Source organism: Coregonus clupeaformis, unplaced genomic scaffold (genome assembly GCF_020615455.1).
Source record: "Coregonus clupeaformis isolate EN_2021a unplaced genomic scaffold, ASM2061545v1 scaf0695, whole genome shotgun sequence".
Lineage (NCBI taxonomy): Eukaryota > Metazoa > Chordata > Actinopteri > Salmoniformes > Salmonidae > Coregonus > Coregonus clupeaformis.
The window spans coordinates 77,989-95,839 of NW_025534150.1; the positions used below are offsets into that span (position 1 = coordinate 77,989).

At 43.5% G+C, this 17,851-nt stretch overlaps 1 protein-coding gene across 1 annotated transcript in view; it reads left to right on the forward strand.

Annotated features, from left to right (window-relative positions):
- si:dkey-88l16.3 (low-density lipoprotein receptor-related protein 2) overlaps positions 1 to 17,851 on the forward strand; it is a 111,344-nt gene that overhangs the window by 16,177 nt on the left and 77,316 nt on the right.

A 17,851-nucleotide genomic window follows, 5' to 3' on the forward strand; every position in this document is an offset into this window, starting at 1 on the left:
AAGACGGTTACGCTATGCTCTTGAGACATAAGTTATTTAAAGCAGAGGGGGCACCACAGAGCCTAAAAGTGGTGTGGCAAAATTAGTGTGTTTTCTGGGGCTTGGAGTTGATTGGGTAAAACTCTGGGTCCTATTTGTAGGCTATGACAGGGTCCAATGCTAACTTTCTTTTCTCACTGACATGACTGGGCCAGTTGGCAAAAAATCGACTGACCCAAACAGAATTTTCCGGACATGGTGTAGCTTTTAAAAGTATTGGGGTAATGCATGGCCTATTGATTGGCATGCTTTCACTCTATATGTAGCTATTAATAGGCTACATTTATAATACATAAAAAATAATTAGTTGGGTGCTTATTTGTCCTATTTCACACATGTACTGTATGTGTGAATAAAAAATGTGCCATTAACGGCAACCCTGGACCAGTTAAGTGCCTTGATCTAGGGCACGTCGACAAATGTTTCACCTTGTCGGCTCGTGGATTCAAACAAGTAACCTTTCGGTTACTGGCCCAATGATCACCACTAGGCAACCTGCTGCCACCTTTGGTTATTATGAAGCTGTTTAATAGAATTGAACAATAAGTCATTACTCTAAGAATTGCACTGCATTAATTGCATTCATTTTTGTTTCTAAAGCATGTCATTTAGAGTTCTTTTTTTTACATCAACTGTATATCTACCAGGCTACAGTAGACAAGACTACCAACAGTAGCCAGCATATTGCTAGTATGTTCACTATTGAAAGTTTACTTCTGTACACTGAACAAAAATATAAATGCAACAATTTCAAAGATTTTACTGAGTTACAGTTCCTATAAGGATCTAAATTCATTAGGCCCTAATCTATGGATTTCACATGACTGGGAATACAGATATGCATCTGTTGGTCACAGACGCCTTACAAAAAGGTAGGGGCGTGGATCAGAAAACCAGTCGGTATCTAGTGTGAATACCATTTGCCTCATGCAGTGCAACACATCTTCGCATGCTGTTGATTGTGGCCTGTGGAATGTTGTCCCAATCCTCTTCAATGGCTGAGCGAAGTTGCTTGATATTGGCGGGAACTGGAACATGCTCTTGTACATGTTGATCCAGAGCATCCCAAATATGCTCAATGGGTGACATGTCTGAGTATGCAGGCCTCTAAAACAATGTTGAAGGTGGCTATGGTAGAGAAATTAACATTCAATTCTCTGGCAACAGTTTTGGTGGACATTTCTGCAGTCAGCATGCCAATTGCACTTCTCTACACGTTTTCCGGCGGCTCTGATTTTAAGGGTAAATCTCTGTTTTGACTTCTAAATTATTTACACACCCATTGATTCTTGAAGAGTATAACTTATAATAAATTGCTCATGAACTTAGTCCAATTGTCATAGCCCATCATAAGCCCAAATATTTACTTGTTCAACTCAATTGTTTATAAACAGTCTTTTGCAGCTTCAGGCAAAAGCTAATATTTAACAGTTTGTTTATTTCCAGGGTTTATTACTGTGCGTTAACTATAAAACATGGCTGTCGATGGCTGCCTAAAGTGGTTGGTTTTCAAAATGGTGCAGCTCCTTAACAGTTTAAGCTTTAGACACTATACAACTGTAAAAAGGTCTTACAACTACATAACTAGTTTAACTATATAATGTATATAAATCTATCGCAGCGCCTATCTCCTTAATGCTGAGTTCCAAGCGGAGACTCATCCTGTCCCACTTTTACAGTCTTGGGTTTGACTCGGCCAGGGATTGAACTCAGAACCTTCCACTCTAACCACAAGGCCACGGAGTTGGTTGATATTTGCTATTCTGTGTGGGCCTATGTTTTGAACCCGCTTCGGTGCTTTAGGTGCCAAAGATTTGGACATAGTGCAGCTTTGTGTTGAAGGGAGATACCGCGACATGATAAATGTGCAGGAGGGCATAGTCAGAGGGTGTGTTCAGTTGGGATAGAGTGTGGGTGTGCCCATGCAGCTGGTGATCCGAAGAGCCCTGTGTGAGGGAGTCCGGTTGAGATTGCCGGAGTTTGAGTGGGGCACAAAGTTTCCCATGCTGAGGCAGTGAAGAGTCGACTTGGAGGCCCCCAGTGAGTAGGCCTGAAGAGAGAGAGCCAGAGGTAGTTTTTTTTTTTTTAGTAAGGTTGGATTTCTTGCGTTTATAGTGATGCACTGCACTGATGGAGCGGAAATCACAGAAAATAGATGTGGTAGTGTTAAGATAATTATTTCCTCTCAATGGTTGAACTCAACTATTTCAGTGTCTCTGTGCGTCTCCCAAAAGGTTGTAAGGCTTTTGGATCAAGAAACGGACAGAGCTCCCAGTTGTAATAGTCAGATCTTTATTCATTGAGAATTCTGTTATCACAATTTCAGAGTCCATCTTTTTATACACACGTCATACAAAAATCCCACCCCGCTTTAGGCGGGCTGTATTTTTTCCATTGGTTTAGCTCATGTTTTCCTCTGCTCTCCTGACCATCAGGTCACACACATGTTCTTATCATAGTCTACTCCTTGCTCGGGCAGGCTGCATTCCTTAGTTATCGCCGTCCTCACAATATCCTGCAACATATTTCATACTCTCTTCCAAGCCTAACAGTTTCTCTCCTCCCTATATTGGGAGGCCTCTTTATCTTGGTTTCTCAGTTGTCTGTAGCCAGCTCTCCTTGTCCTTTGTTGTCTGGTCTAACTCCTACTCACATTGCTAAATAGTAACACAATGTAATCTCAACTTGCCCTACGCTCACACATTACTAGGTAGTAGTCTTATGATTCAAACCCATGTCATAAGGTGGAGTGTAATAATGAGTAATGACCAAATCCTGCTATCAGGTAGTTAGAGTAGCAGAGAAATGTTTTGATGAGATTTTAGTGCAGTAGATCTACAGGAAGTTCTGAGAGAAGGGGTTCCATCCTCCCAGGCCGACTTCCTGGTGTAGGATCGTTTAGGGCCAAGTAGTGGGATGGGGTGGTGAGTTTTGAGGGATGGTGTATAGGTGCAGGGTTGGATGGTGGTGCAATTTTACGTCTTTTCCCTTTTTTGGGTGACAAATGTGCAATCCGCCCTCCAATCTGCGGAAGGCCGCAATACGCAACATAGCGTCTAGTCTGCCGGAAAGCCACATGAAGAAGGCTTCAAAGTTAGCTGCTTAGCGATTTCAACGCATGCCTCGGAGCTCTGGTATCAAACGTGTCATCACTACTAACTATTTATTATGTTAAGGTAAGAATTATCCAAGATAAAAAGTTAGGGTTATTTGTTTGTCTCTGGGCAGTGACTGTTAATGTTAGCTAGCTAACAGTGTGTGATGTGTACATCTCCCTCCAATGCAACACCCCCAGGTGTGAGCCGGCTTTGAGAAGGTTCTGGAGGAGGTGACCCACTTCACCTTTCACTACATTACTGATTTGGTTTAATTGTTTGTAGATGGTGTTTAGTGTACGTTTTGATTTTTGTTTGTGTGGATGCATTGACAGATCAGCTTGTTGGGGGTGAACTGGGAGCACAGTGCTGTAGTGGTGGGACAGAGGAGACTGCAACAGAGGGCTTCATTTTGAGCCCTATACTACGAATCAGATTTGAGGTGTTAGCGAGGTAACTTTAGTAAACTCCGGGTTCAACTTTGCCGGGAAACCCGACGTTGAAATGCATTGAATTCTACGTCGGGCAGAAATTAGCGTTTGAATCGGGATTAATTTTTGTGTACATGCTTCGGTGTGATAGAAATCTGAACGCGCGACCAGCGCTTTGAAAAGTTGATGTAATTATACTTTCCTATATAGTGTCTCACATTCCTACCTGCAAAAGGACCAACTGCAGGACAACCGGAAAAGTACGTTAAAATATAATTTAATTCAACATTCTGGCTTGTGGAGGTTGTGCGAGGGAACTTTCCTGATTCAAAAGCCTGATGTAGAATTAAATTCAATGTCGGGTTATCAGGCAAGGTTCAACTCAGGATAACTGGTACCATGAAAGTGGCTCCCCTTTTAGCTAGGTACATTTCTATAGCAACGAATCCTTCAAAACTAACCTGCTCCGGGGCAGGCAACTAAGGGCTAACTCCATTTATCCTGAATGAAATGTCTGAGCCACGAGTTGAGGACCACTGAAATCAGATTCCCTCCCTCTCGCAGAGATTGAGTCATCCCCTTCATTAAGGAAGACGACTGATTACATACACTGCTCAAAAAAATAAAGGGAACACTTAAACAACACATCCTAGATCTGAATGAATGAAATAATCTTATTAAATACTTTTTTCTTTACATAGTTGAAAGTGCTGACAACAAAATCACACAAATTATCAATGGCAATCAAATTGATCAACCCATGGAGGTCTGGATTTGGAGTCACCCTCAAAATTAAAGTGGAAAACCACACTACAGGCTGATCCAACTTTGATGTAATGTCCTTAAAACAAGTCAAAATGAGGCTCAGTAGTGTGTGTGGCCTCCACGTGCCTGTATGACCTCTCTACAACGCCTGGGCATGCTCCTGATGATGTGGCGGATGGTCTCCTGAGGGATCTCCTCCCAGACCTGGACTAAAGCACCCGCCAACTCCTGGACAGTCTGTGGTGCAACGTGACGTTGGTGGATGGAGCGTGACATGATGTCCCAGATGGGCTCAATTGGATTCAGGTCTGGGGAATGGGCGGTCCATAGCATCAATGCCTTCCTCTTGCAGGAACTGCTGACACACTCCAGCCACATGAGGTCTAGCATTGTCTTGCATTAGGAGGAACCCAGGGCCAACCGCACCAGCATATGGTCTCACAAGGGGTCTGAGGATCTCATCTCGGTACCTAATGGCAGTCAGGCTACCTCTGGCGAGCACATGGAGGGCTGTGCAGCCCCCCAAAGAAATGCCACCCCACACCATGACTGACCCACCGCCAAACCGGTCATGCTGGAGGATGTTGCAGGCAGCAGAACGTTCTCCACGGCGTCTCCAGACTCTGTCACGTGCTCAGTGTGAACCTGCTTTCATCTGTGAAGAGCACAGGGCGCCAGTTGCGAATTTGCCAATCTTGGTGTTCTCTGGCAAATGCCAAACGTCCTGCATGGTGTTGGGCTGTAAGCACAACCCCCACCTGTGGACGTCGGGCCCTCATACCACCCTCATGGAGTCTGTTTCTGACAGTTTGAGCAGACACATGCACATTTGTGGCCTGCTGGAGGTCATTTTGCAGGGCTCTGGCAGTGCTCCTCCTTGCACAAAGGCGGAGGTAGCAGTCCTGCTGCTGGGTTGTTGCCCTCCTACGGCCTCCTCCACGTCTCCTGATGTACTGGCCTGTCTCCTGGTAGCGCCTCCATGCTCTGGACACTACGCTGACAGACACAGCAAACCTTCTTGCCACAGCTCGCATTGATGTGCCATCCTGGATGAGCTGCACTACCTGAGCCACTTGTGTGGGTTGTAGACTCTGTCTCATGCTACCACTAGAGTGAAAGCACCGCCAGCATTCAAAAGTGACAAAAACATCAGCCAGGAAGCATAGGAACTGAGAAGTGGTCTGTGGTCACCACCTGCAAAACCAGTCCTTTATTGGGGGTGTCTTGCTAATTGCCTATAATTTCCACCTGTTGTCTATTCCATTTGCACAACAGCATGTGACATTTATTGTCAATCAGTGTTGCTTCCTAAGTGGACAGTTTGATTACACAAAAGTGTGATTGACTTGGAGTTACATTGTGTTGTTTAAGTGTTCCCTTTATTTTTTTGAGCAGTGTATTATATAAAAATATTTGTAGGTGTCAAAAACATAAATAATCTTGTTAAAATACATATCATATTACACATTTAGTAAGGACAGCGTTTGCTTTCCAAACTATTTTTTTTGTGCAATTGTATTTAGAAATTTGCATAAAAGCAAACTGACAGCTGCAACCAACCACAGACATATAATCCCTAGATGGCAGTTCCCATTCAAGTCCAGACGGGCAGACATTGCTAGTGCACCCATGAGTGAACACATTGACTATACTTCAATGGATGTTTGTTACGTGTACGCTTTATTGGCTGTTCAAAAAAGTAATTGTGACTGTGTTTTTCAGATGACCATGGTGAGTCTAACCTAGAGATGGGCAACTGTATTTCTCGGAATGCAATTAGTTTTATCAGGTGTCTTAGCTGAGGCTGGGGAAAAGTCCCTCCACCCTTTCCTCTTGTAACCTCTCTCCCTCTACTATAGCAGTCTAGTCCCTCCACCCTTTCCTCTTGTAACCTCTCTCCCTCTACCATAGCAGTCTAGTCCCTCCACCCTTTCCTCTTGTAACCTCTCTCCCTCTACCATAGCAGTCTAGTCCCTCCACCCTTTCCTCTTGTAACCTCTCTCCCTCTACTATAGCAGTCTAGTCCCTCCACCCTTTCCTCTTGTAACCTCTCTCCCTCTACTATAGCAGTCTAGTCCCTCCACCCTTTCCTCTTGTAACCTCTCTCCCTCTACTATAGCAGTCTAGTCCCTCCACCCTTTCCTCTTGTAACCTCTCTCCCTCTACTATAGCAGTCTAGTCCCTCCACCCTTTCCTCTTGTAACCTCTCTCCCTCTACTATAGCAGTCTAGTCCCTCCACCCTTTCCTCTTGTAACCTCTCTCCCTCTACTATAGCAGTCTAGTCCCTCCACCCTTTCCTCTTGTAACCTCTCTCCCTCTACCATAGCAGTCTAGTCCCTCCACCCTTTCCTCTTGTAACCTCTCTCCCTCTACCATAGCAGTCTAGTCCCTCCACCCTTTCCTCTTGTAACCTCTCTCCCTCTACCATAGCAGTCTAGTCCCTCCACCCTTTCCTCTTGTAACCTCTCTCCCTCTACCATAGCAGTCTAGTCCCTCCACCCTTTCCTCTTGTAACCTCTCTCCCTCTACCATAGCAGTCTAGTCCCTCCACCCTTTCCTCTTGTAACCTCTCTCCCTCTACTATAGCAGTCTAGTCCCTCCACCCTTTCCTCTTGTAACCTCTCTCCCTCTACCATAGCAGTCCCTCCACCCTTTCCTCTTGTAACCTCTCTCCCTCTACTATAGCAGTCTAGTCCCTCCACCCTTTCCTCTTGTAACCTCTCTCCCTCTACTATAGCAGTCTAGTCCCTCCACCCTTTCCTCTTGTAACCTCTCTCCCTCTACTATAGCAGTCTAGTCCCTCCACCCTTTCCTCTTGTAACCTCTCTCCCTCTACCATAGCAGTCTAGTCCCTCCACCCTTTCCTCTTGTAACCTCTCTCCCTCTACTATAGCAGTCTAGTCCCTCCACCCTTTCCTCTTGTAACCCCTCTCCCTCTACTATAGCAGTCCCTCCACCCTTTCCTCTTGTAACCTCTCTCCCTCTACTATAGCAGTCTAGTCCCTCCACCCTTTCCTCTTGTAACCTCTCTCCCTCTACCATAGCAGTCTAGTCCCTCCACCCTTTCCTCTTGTAACCTCTCTCCCTCTACTATAGCAGTCTAGTCTCTCCACCCTTTCCTCTTGTAACCTCTCTCCCTCTACCATAGCAGTCTTTGGTGATTGGGCTGATGGATGTAAACAGACATATTGCTGCTACCACATTTAACAATGTGTGATTCATCCACCATTACATCATCATTTAAAATAAAGTGAATAATCTTTGTTTCATATTCTTGTTTGTGCTAAGGAGGTCCAGTAGGTGAATATGAATAGTACTGATGACTGAATTACAATCATGTTGGTAAGGTTGACCTGATGGATTGTAGTATTGTAATGCTTTCTGTAACTGGTCTCATCACCTGCTGCTTGCATTTCAAATAGCAAAGTTGTTTATTAATTACACAATTGTCAGAAAAGATCAGGCGACATCAGTGAACAGCCATCTTAGTGCAGAACAACATTGTCAGAAAGTGAGGATACGGAATTTGGAGGGACGCCATGTGCGACTGACGTGTTTTCCGTTTGCTCCCGTGGTATTTTTAAAGTTTATGTGAATTTTGCAGCAAAACCGTATTTATTTTCATATATTATTTTGGTGATCCCTTTCCGTAAAAACCAAGACTACTTTACTTCCAAATATCAGCATGTCGACGAAACATAAGGCCAAAAACATGACTTTGAGAAAACCCGGCCTACAAGACACACTCTCATCACCGCCCTCCCCTGAGCCTGACGACCCGGGGACTGATACTCTACCCGGGGCGGCTTAGCCTGGCGGCGCTGAAGTGAACATTCTCGAGGCCATCAAACTACTACGCTCTGAGATAGTTGAAATGAAAACGGAGGTGGTTGCTACGATTGAGGCCCGAATAAAGGAGGTTTCTGATACTTTCTGGTTTCTCTAATGACTGCCTCGCCTGGTTCACCAACTACTTCTCAGATAGAGTTCAATGTGTCAAATCGGAGGGCCTGTTGTCTGGACCTATGGCAGTCTCTATGGGGGGTGCCACAGGGTTCAATTCTTGGGCCAACTCTTTTCTCTGTGTATATCAATGACGTCGCTCTTGCTGCTGGTGACTCTCAGATCCACCTCTACGCAGACGACACCATTTTGTATACATCTGGCCCTTCATTGGACACTGTGTTAACAAACCTCCAAACGAGCTTCAATTCCATACAACACTCCTTCAGTAGCCTCCAACTGCTCTTAAACACTAGTAAAACAAAATGCATGCTCTTCAACCGAACGCTGCTTGCACCCGCCCACCCGACTAGAATCACTACTCTAGACGGGTCTGACCTAGAGTACGTGGACAACTACAAATATCTAGGTGTCTGGTTAGACTGTAAACTCTCCTTCCAGACTCACATTAAGAATCTCCAATCCAAAGTTAAATCTAGAATCGGTTTCCTATTTCGCAACAAAGCCTCCTTCACTCATGCTGCCAAACATGCCCTTGTAAAACTGACTATCCTACCGATCCTTGACTTCGGCGATGTCATTTACAAAATAGCCTCCAACACTCTACTCAGCAAATTGGATGTTGTCTATCACAGTGCCATCCGTTTTGTCTCCAAAGCCCCATATAATACCCACCACTGTGACCTGTACGCTCTTGTTGGCTGGTCCTCACTACATATTCGTCGCCAAACCCACTGGCTCCAGGCCATCTATAAATCACTGCTAGGCAAATCCCCGCCTTATCTTAGCTCATTGGTCACCATAGCAACACCCACCCGTGAGTCTGCGCTCCAGCGGGTATATCTCACTGGTCATCCCCAAAGCCAACACCTCCTTTGGCCGCAATTCCTTCCAGTTCTCTGCTGCCAATGACTGGAACAAACTGCAAAAATCTCTGAAGCTGGAGACGCTTATCTCCCCTCACTAACTTTAGGCATCAGTTGTCAGAGCACCTTACCGATCACTGCACCTGTACACAGCCCATCTGAAATTAGCCCGCCCAACTACCTCATCCCTATATTGTTATTTATTTTGCTCATCTGTACCCCAGTATCTCTATTTGCACATCATCTCTTGCACATCATTCCAGTGTTAATACTAAATTGTAATTATTTTGCACTATAGCCTATTTTATTGCCTTACCTCCATAACTTGCTAAATTTGCACACTGTATATTAATTGTATTTCTGTTGTATTTTTTTGATTTTTGTTTTGTTTTACCCCATATGTAACTCTGTGTTGTTGTTTTTATCGCACTGCTATGCTTTATCTTGGCCAGGTCGCAGTTGTAAATGAGAACTTGTTCTCAACTGGTTTACCTGGTTAAATAAAGGTGAAATAAAATAAAAAAAAAAGATCTAACCATCCTGCGGAACGAGACGGTGCCGGCAATCGCATCACTCAAAACAACAATGGAGTCGCACACTACAACGATTGCAGCACTGGAGACCTTCGCTACAAATGTCTCCGACTTAACTACATCCCTGGAGGCTGACGTGAAACGCCTAGCTGCGGATTTGAATAAGGTGAAGGAGAGCTGTGTAAGTTTGGAGGGATTCTCTCGCCGCAATAACCTGAGACTTGTATCAGTCCCAGAGTCAGCGGAAATGCCTCGCGCCACGGATTTCGTTTCTGGGCTGCTGAAAGATGTTCTAGCCTTAGATGAAAAGCCCCTGATTGATCGTGCCCACCGGTCGCTGCGCCCAAAGCCCCGGGATGGGGAGAGGCCCCGTGACATAATTCTTCGAGTGCACTTTTTTCCATGAGAAGATGGAGATTCTCCGACGAGCCCGCAATACCACTCTGAGCTTTCAAGGACAGAGCTTCTCCATCTACCAGGACTACTCCCCCACTGTTTCCAGGCAGCGCGCAGCTTTTCGGACAGGCCAAACGACTACTTCGGGACCATCCAGGTGTGAAGTACGGACTGCGATTCCCGGCCCGTTTATGGCTATCTCATGATGGTAAAGACTACACATTTGAATCTCCGGATGAGGCTCTCTCTCACATTCAACGTCACATCAAGAAGTCTTGAACTTGCTCATAGTTCAGCAACTGTTGCTAGCGAACTGTGGATAGTAAGTAACCCACCTGTGGTACAACTATGTTTAGCTACAACATGCTAATTTTGTATAGTTGGGGGGTTGGCGTACCCATTCAGGCTTATTTGATGTGATCTAATGTTTTGATCATCTGGTGTGCTTGCCTTACAAGCATTCAGTCATTTTAATTTCATTGTATTGCGGTTTTACTATACTCCTGTGTTTTCTAGGCTGTCTTGCTCACCTATTCAGTTTGTTTACATAGTGTCTCAGTGACTCAAAATATTCTTGGTTATTTGCTTACTGCATCCGTTTGCATTGACCCAGTAAACAGTAAATGCTTCCCGAGGCGACACGTTTTTTTGGGGTCTTCACTTAAATTTTAAAGTTCTGAGCGTCATTTATGCCCAGCAAGCGTTAAACGTTGCGCACACGTAGTTTTTTGGTCTTGGTTGTAAGCTGTCTCAGCATTCAACTAGACAACTATTATAATAATAATAATTGTTATCATTTTTGATTGTCTTACTACGATTTCCTTACTTCAAATTAGGTTTTCGGCTGAGAGCCTTTACACATTCTATTTATTTTCTTTATTTTCTCTCTCAAATGCCTGTTATAAGACTGGGAATATAATTATATACATCTACAAGTGGTGCTTTTGTAATTTCGTCTGCACAAGGGATTCACCTTAATTTCTTTTATTTAAAAATGATTATCTCTTTTTGCTGTTTGATCCACTAACAAAACACGACTTTAAAGAGCGGGACTGTGGGTTTAGGTTTAAGACCGCACTCTCACAGACATACTGTGCGAAGAGAACATGCTCTATTTAGGCTTGTACCTCGTTTGGGGAGGTACTGTCTGGGATGGGGGGAGGGGGTGGGGGGAGGGGTTGAATTGTTCAGTTCTGTTGTCATTCTGTCTTTTTTGTTTTTTTTTCGGTACTTTTTCTCAACATCTACCACCGTACATTATTACTCTGAGGCAAGTTATTCTGGGGTTTCTGGGCGCTCATTGCTTTTCCATTCTATGCTCTAATGACAGGGTTGTATAACGGGAATGCCCAGAGGGGCCGAAACAATGCGATCAAATACATTTCGTGGAACACCAAAGGGGTTAATAACCCAGTGAAACGTAAGAGGGTGTTGACACACTTAAAGGGTTTGAATGCAAATGTTGCATTTCTACAAGAGACTCACTTGAGGACTGGTGAGCACTTTAGGATGCGTAGGGACTGGGTTGGTCAAGTGTTCCACTCTAACTTTCATAGTAAATCAAGAGGGGCTGCCATTTTGGTTGATAAAGTCACTCCCTTTGTAGCTTCTGAGGTTATCGCTGATCCTAAGGGACGATACGTCATAGTAACCGGTAAACTGTTTTCTACCCCTCTTGTTTTGGCTAGTGTTTATGCTCCCAATTGGGATGACACAAGTTTCATTTCTTCCTTTTTGTCTGCTATACCCAATTTAGATTCTCATTTATTGATTTTAGGGGGGATTTCAACTGCAAAATGTCCCCAGTTCTTGACAAGTCCTCACGAACAACTACAGGCCCATCTAAATGTGCCCTACTTATTCAAGCCTTTCTTCAGAAATATGCCATGTTTGAGGCCTGGCGTTTCCTACATCCTACAGATAGACAGTATTCCTTTTATTCTCATGTTCATCAAACATACTCCCGGATTGATTACTTCTTTTTGGACAAAAAACTTTTGCCTAACCTTCGGCAGTGTACTTACAAGAGTATTGTTATTTCGGACCATTCACCATTAGTGCTTGAACTAGAGTTTCCCCAGCGACCTCCTATGTGTTATCAATGGCGTCTTAACCCCATTTTACTCTCAGATAAGGAGTTTGTCAATTTCATTTCTTCTGAAATCACCTTATTCCTAGAAACTAATTCAACACCAGGTATGTCCTGCTCTACCATATGGGAGTCTCTCAAAGCATACCTACGTGGCCAAATTATTTCTTATACAGCCAACCAAAACAGAGTTCGCTCTCAGCGACTTCCGGGACCTGAGCGAATCCATAGCCACATTGGATGAGAAGTATGCCACGGTTCCTTCCTCTGATCTGCATAAAGAGCGCCAACTACTCCAATCTGAATTTGATGAGCTTTCTACCAGGCAAGCTGAACAGTTACTCTTGCGAGCTCGGTACAGAGTGTATGAACAAGGCGACAAGGCCAGTAAACTCCTTGCACATCAGATCCGTAAATCTGAGGCCTCACGTTTAATCCCACAAATAAGGACCCCGTCTGGTGCCACCACAGTTATACATAAAGAGATCAATGATCAATTCAAACAATTTTATTCTGCGCTATACACCTCTGAATCCCCTCAAGACCCTTTGCTGATTGATTCCTTCTTTAATGGCCTGAATATGCCTTCAATTGATACAGACACCCATGACTATCTAGAAGAAGAAGTTACACCTGAGGAGATTGCAACAGCAGTGTCCGCAATGAAAAGCGGTAAATCACCGGGTCCGGATGGTTTTCCAACCGAATTTTACAGGACGTTTTCTGGTCTGCTTTGCCCATTCTTGTCTCGACTATTTGCAGAGTGCCTTAATACCTCAAAGCTACCGCCTAGTCTTTATCAAGCTTCAATTTCATTACTATTAAAGAAAAACAAAGACCCCCTGGAATGTGGATCCTTTCGCCCAATCTCGCTTTTAAACTGTGATTACAAAATCCTAGCCAAGCTTTTAGCCATCCGTATGGAAGGCTCCCTGCATCAAGTAATACACTCTGACCAGACTGGCTTTGTGAGAAATAGGCATTTGTTTTTCAATATTAGGCGCCTTATGAATATACTGTACTCCCCTCGTCGGAGGACCCAGAGGTGGTGGTCTCACTTGATGCAGAAAAAGCGTTTGACCGCGTTGAGTGGGATTACCTAACAGCCACCCTTTATAGATTTGGCTTTGGCCCCAAATTCATTGCGTGGATAAAGATTCTTTATTTTTTCCCCCATGGCTTCGGTACGGACTAACAACTTGTCCTCTGACTATTTTCCCTTGCACCGCGGATCCAGACAGGGCTGTCCACTCTCCCCCCTTGTTGTTTGCTTTGGCAATCGAACCTCTCGCCATTGCATTACGCTCTAATGATGCCATTCAAGGAATAATCCGGACGGGCTCAGAGCAGAAAGTCTCGCTATATGCGGATGACCTCCTTTTGTTTATCTCTAACCCTGATACCTCATTGCCACGCGCCTTATCTGTTCTTAAAAGGTTTGGATCAATCTCAGGGTACAAGCTGAATCTAGGCAAGAGTGAGCTTTTTTCCTGTAAACAAGGCTGCTTTAAAGTGCTCTTTTACAAGTTCTCAGTTTAGGATTGTCCGGGATCAATTCACCTACTTGGGAGTTAAAGTGACAAGGAAATATTCAAATCTGTTTCAGGAAAACTTGGTTGCTCTAGCAGACAGTTTGAAACAATCTTTTGCTTTTTGGAATGCGCTACCTCTTTCTCTTATCGGAAGGATTAATGTCATTAAAATGAGTGTGTTGCCCAAATTTCTATATTTATTTCAATGTCTACCCATTTTTATTCCAAAATCTTTTTTATTTCACTGGATCAAACATTCATGCATTTTATTTGGGATGGCAAGGTACCACAGATTGGTAGAAAACATTTACAGAAGCCTAAGTCATTGGGGGTTTAGCTCTACCAAATTTTCAGACATACTATTGGGCTGCAAATTTCAGAGCCCTTCTGTACTGGCTGCAGACTGATCCTACTGGCCCTAGACCAATCTGGGTCCAGATGGAGTCTGAATCGTGTAAACCTGCTGCACTTTCTTCTGTGTTGTGCTCGTCTCTCCCAGTGTCCCTAGGCAAAAGGTGTGTCAACCCAATTGTAAAGCAGTCTCTTAAAATTTGGAATCAGTTCCGCTTAGCCTTTGGCCTTCGAGGCTTTTCTCTATCAGGCCCAATCAATCAGAACATTTTATTTCCTCCATCTTTGAATGATGGGGCTTTTGACATCTGGCACTCACTAGGCCTCTCCTCACTAGCCCAATTATTCTTTGATGATACATTTGCCTCTTTTGCTCAGCTACAGGAAAGGTTCAACCTCCCCCAATCCCACTTTTTCCGCTATCTCCAGACTAGGAACTTTGTCAGAGCTAACACACCTGAATTTCCCCATAGGCCTGTGAATACAGCTATAGAGAGCATCCTGGAGCTGAACAAGCTTCCTAGGGGCGCAATTTCAGATGTATATGCAATCATTCATGACTTACAGAACCCTTCTTTGGTGCCTTTAAAAACTCGATGGGAAAAGGATTTGGGGGAGGAACTTGGGGAAGACACCTGGGAATCTGTGCTGCGCAGGGTGCATTCGTCCTCTTTTAGCACTAGACACAGCCTCATTCAATTCAAGGTGGTTCACCGTATCCACTGGTCTGGGGCCAGACTTGGAAGAATATTCTCTGATTTTGATCCTACCTGTGTCAGATGTAAAATTGAACCGGCCACACTGTTGCATATGTTCTGGGGCTGTCATAAACTGTCAGGTTTCTGGGAATTAATATTTAAATGTTTCTCTGATATATATAACACTGTTATAGATCCCTCTCCCCTTACAGCCCTTTTTTGGAGTACTGCCCATAAGCACCCCCCTGTCAAGAATCCAGTCGGACACTGTTGCTTATACAACTCTTTTAGCTAGACGGCTAATACTACAGAACTGGAAGATGGCAGCTCCCCCATCTTATAAATATTGGGTGAGAGATGTGTTGTGCTCTCTGAAATTAGAAAAAATTAAATTCAATTCACGTGGGAACCCCAAACTGTTTAATGAGGCTTGGGCTCCATTCCGGTCTTACTTTAAACAGTCCATCCTCTGATGGCATTCCTATTAAAACCAAAATAAGTCTGTATTTGACCCCCTGTGACTTAGGGGTTGGATGAGCATTTCTCTGTGTTTTTTTCTGGGGTGGGGGTGGGGGGCATTAAGGTTGATGTGCTTATTGATTGTGACCTGCGGATGCCTTGTTCATCTCGCCCGGGCAGAGACTAAGGTGTGAGCTTGTTTTTCCCAGTTATTTTTATTTTTTAATTCTGTTCACGCCTACATAAAATTATCAATATTCATTTTTTATTTTAAAGCATTGTAAACTTTTTATTTTTGGTCCAGTGGATGATTGGTCTGTGGCCTTGACTGTCTGTGAGTGGTTGCATTTCTCCACCCCATCCCTTAACTGTTTACAGGAACAATGGTGAGGTGTTTGCTCTGTCCCTATTCTATAGATTGCCCTTTAACCTTTTGTAGCCTTCTGCCTGGTGTGTTTAAAGTATGGTATCTTTAAAGTAATTTTTTTTTTTTATATGTATTATTTGTATTTTTTTTCTAGTTGAGTATATTATTTATATTGCTTTGTCTTGTCTGTGTGTGTGTAAAACTTAATAAACAGAGTTCTCAAAAAAAAAGAAAGTGAGGATACATCAGTCAACAGCCATCTTAGTGCAGAACAACATTGCCTGGACACACAATTTTGTGATGAGTCTCCAAATAATGTTAGAGTAGCTAATACTGTAAGAATAGACTTGACGTTCTACTTCTGTTTGATCAGGCCCTGTGTAGCTCAGTTGGTAGAGCATGGCGCTTGCAACGCCAGGGTTGTGTGTTCGTTTCCCACGGGGGGCCAGTATGAAAATGTATGCACTCACTATAACTGTAATTCGCTCTGGATAAGAGCGTCTGCTAAATGTCTAAAATGTAAATGTAATGAAACTGTTGCGGAATTATGTTATTGTACAGGGCCGTGAAAAAGTATCTGCCCCCTTTCTGATTTTCTCTTTTTGCGTATTTTTGATACTGAATGTTATCAGATCTTCAACCAAAACCGGTCTTCGATAAGATTTTATTTAAAGTTATACAACACCCAATTCCCCAGTGAAAAAGTAATTGCCTCCTTACACTCAATAACAGGTTGTGCCACCTTTAGCTGCAATAACTGCAACCACATGCTTCCTGTAGTTGTTTATCAGTCTCGCTATGGAGGAATTTTTTCCCACTCTTGCATGCAGAACTGCTTTAAATAAGTGACATTTGGGGGTTTTCAAGCCCTGCCACTTCTCAATTGGGATTAGGTCTGGATTTTGACTAGGCATTTGATTTCTGTGTCATTAAGAGTGAGAACGGGGGCTGTTGATATCTCAAGCGTTTTGGACAATTCGTTTATATGGTTGTCTAGCAATGATCGTGTGTGTGTGTACACGCACAGTGCCTTTAGAAAGTAGTCACAACGCTTAACTTTTTTCCACATTTTCTTGTTATTGGATGAGTTCTGGATGAGGTCTGGATTTCCAAAACATGTGTTGCTTTTTATCAATTTTAATGTAGATTTGATTTGTTGATTTGATTTTTTGATTTGATTGTGTTTTGGCTCATTGTCTTGCTGCGCTTCAGCTCAGACGGATGTCCTGACATTCTCCTGTAGGAATTCTGATACTCATTGTTCCTTCTATTAAGGCAAGTCGTCCAGGTCCTGAGGCAGCAAAGCATCCCCAAACCATCACCACTATGCTTGACCGTTGGTATGAGGTTCTTACTGTGGAAGGCAGTACATGGTTTTCACCAGGCATAATGGGACCCATGTCATCCAAAAAGCATCTGGATGATCAAGACTCTTGGAAGAATGTTTGATGGACAGATTCAAAAGTAACTTTTTGGATGACACGGGTCCCGTTATGCCTGGTGAAAACCAAGTACTGCATTCCTTAGTGACGTGAGACGGATCAACAACTACAGGAAGCGTTTAGTTGGTCATTGCAGCTAAAGGTGGCACAACCAGTTATTGAGTGTAAGGAGGCAATTTACTTATTCACACAGGGGCATTCGAAAGTGGCATACTTTCTCGGCACTAATTTGAGGCATTGGTTTGATTAGCTGACGTAGTGAACTAGCTAGCTATGGTGGAGAGGCCTTTTTGATGCAACTAAATGAATGTTTCTGAGCTCATGCCTGTGTGTTATAGTGTATCTGACTTTAATAACATTTTGAATATGGTTGATGTGACCTGTTACAGAAAGCTGGGCGTATGACGCACGTCACTACTTCACAGGAGATGCATTTGAAAGCAAAACATTTTTCATCAACAGCTTTAGAGGATGTGAACGATGTTAAATGGGCGTAAACAAAGAATAGTATTGTAGCTGGTCAATGTGAAAGGTTATCTTTATTATAAAACAATAGGCAATATACTGTTAATGGTTTGCCTAACGGGGTAACCTGGTGAGAATGTTCAGAGAATCCATTTTGGCTATTTGGGGGAAAGTATTCCTTTTCGAAATGTTTCCCAAGGATTAATGTAGAGCGTGAAAACACAACAAAATGTGACTCGTTTCAGGAAACTAGTCGTATGTCGCACATCACTACTTCACAGGAAAGACATTTGAACACTTTTTTATCAAAATGCTTGTTTTTGGCAGAAAAGCCTTCTGGAACATGTGAACTTTCATGT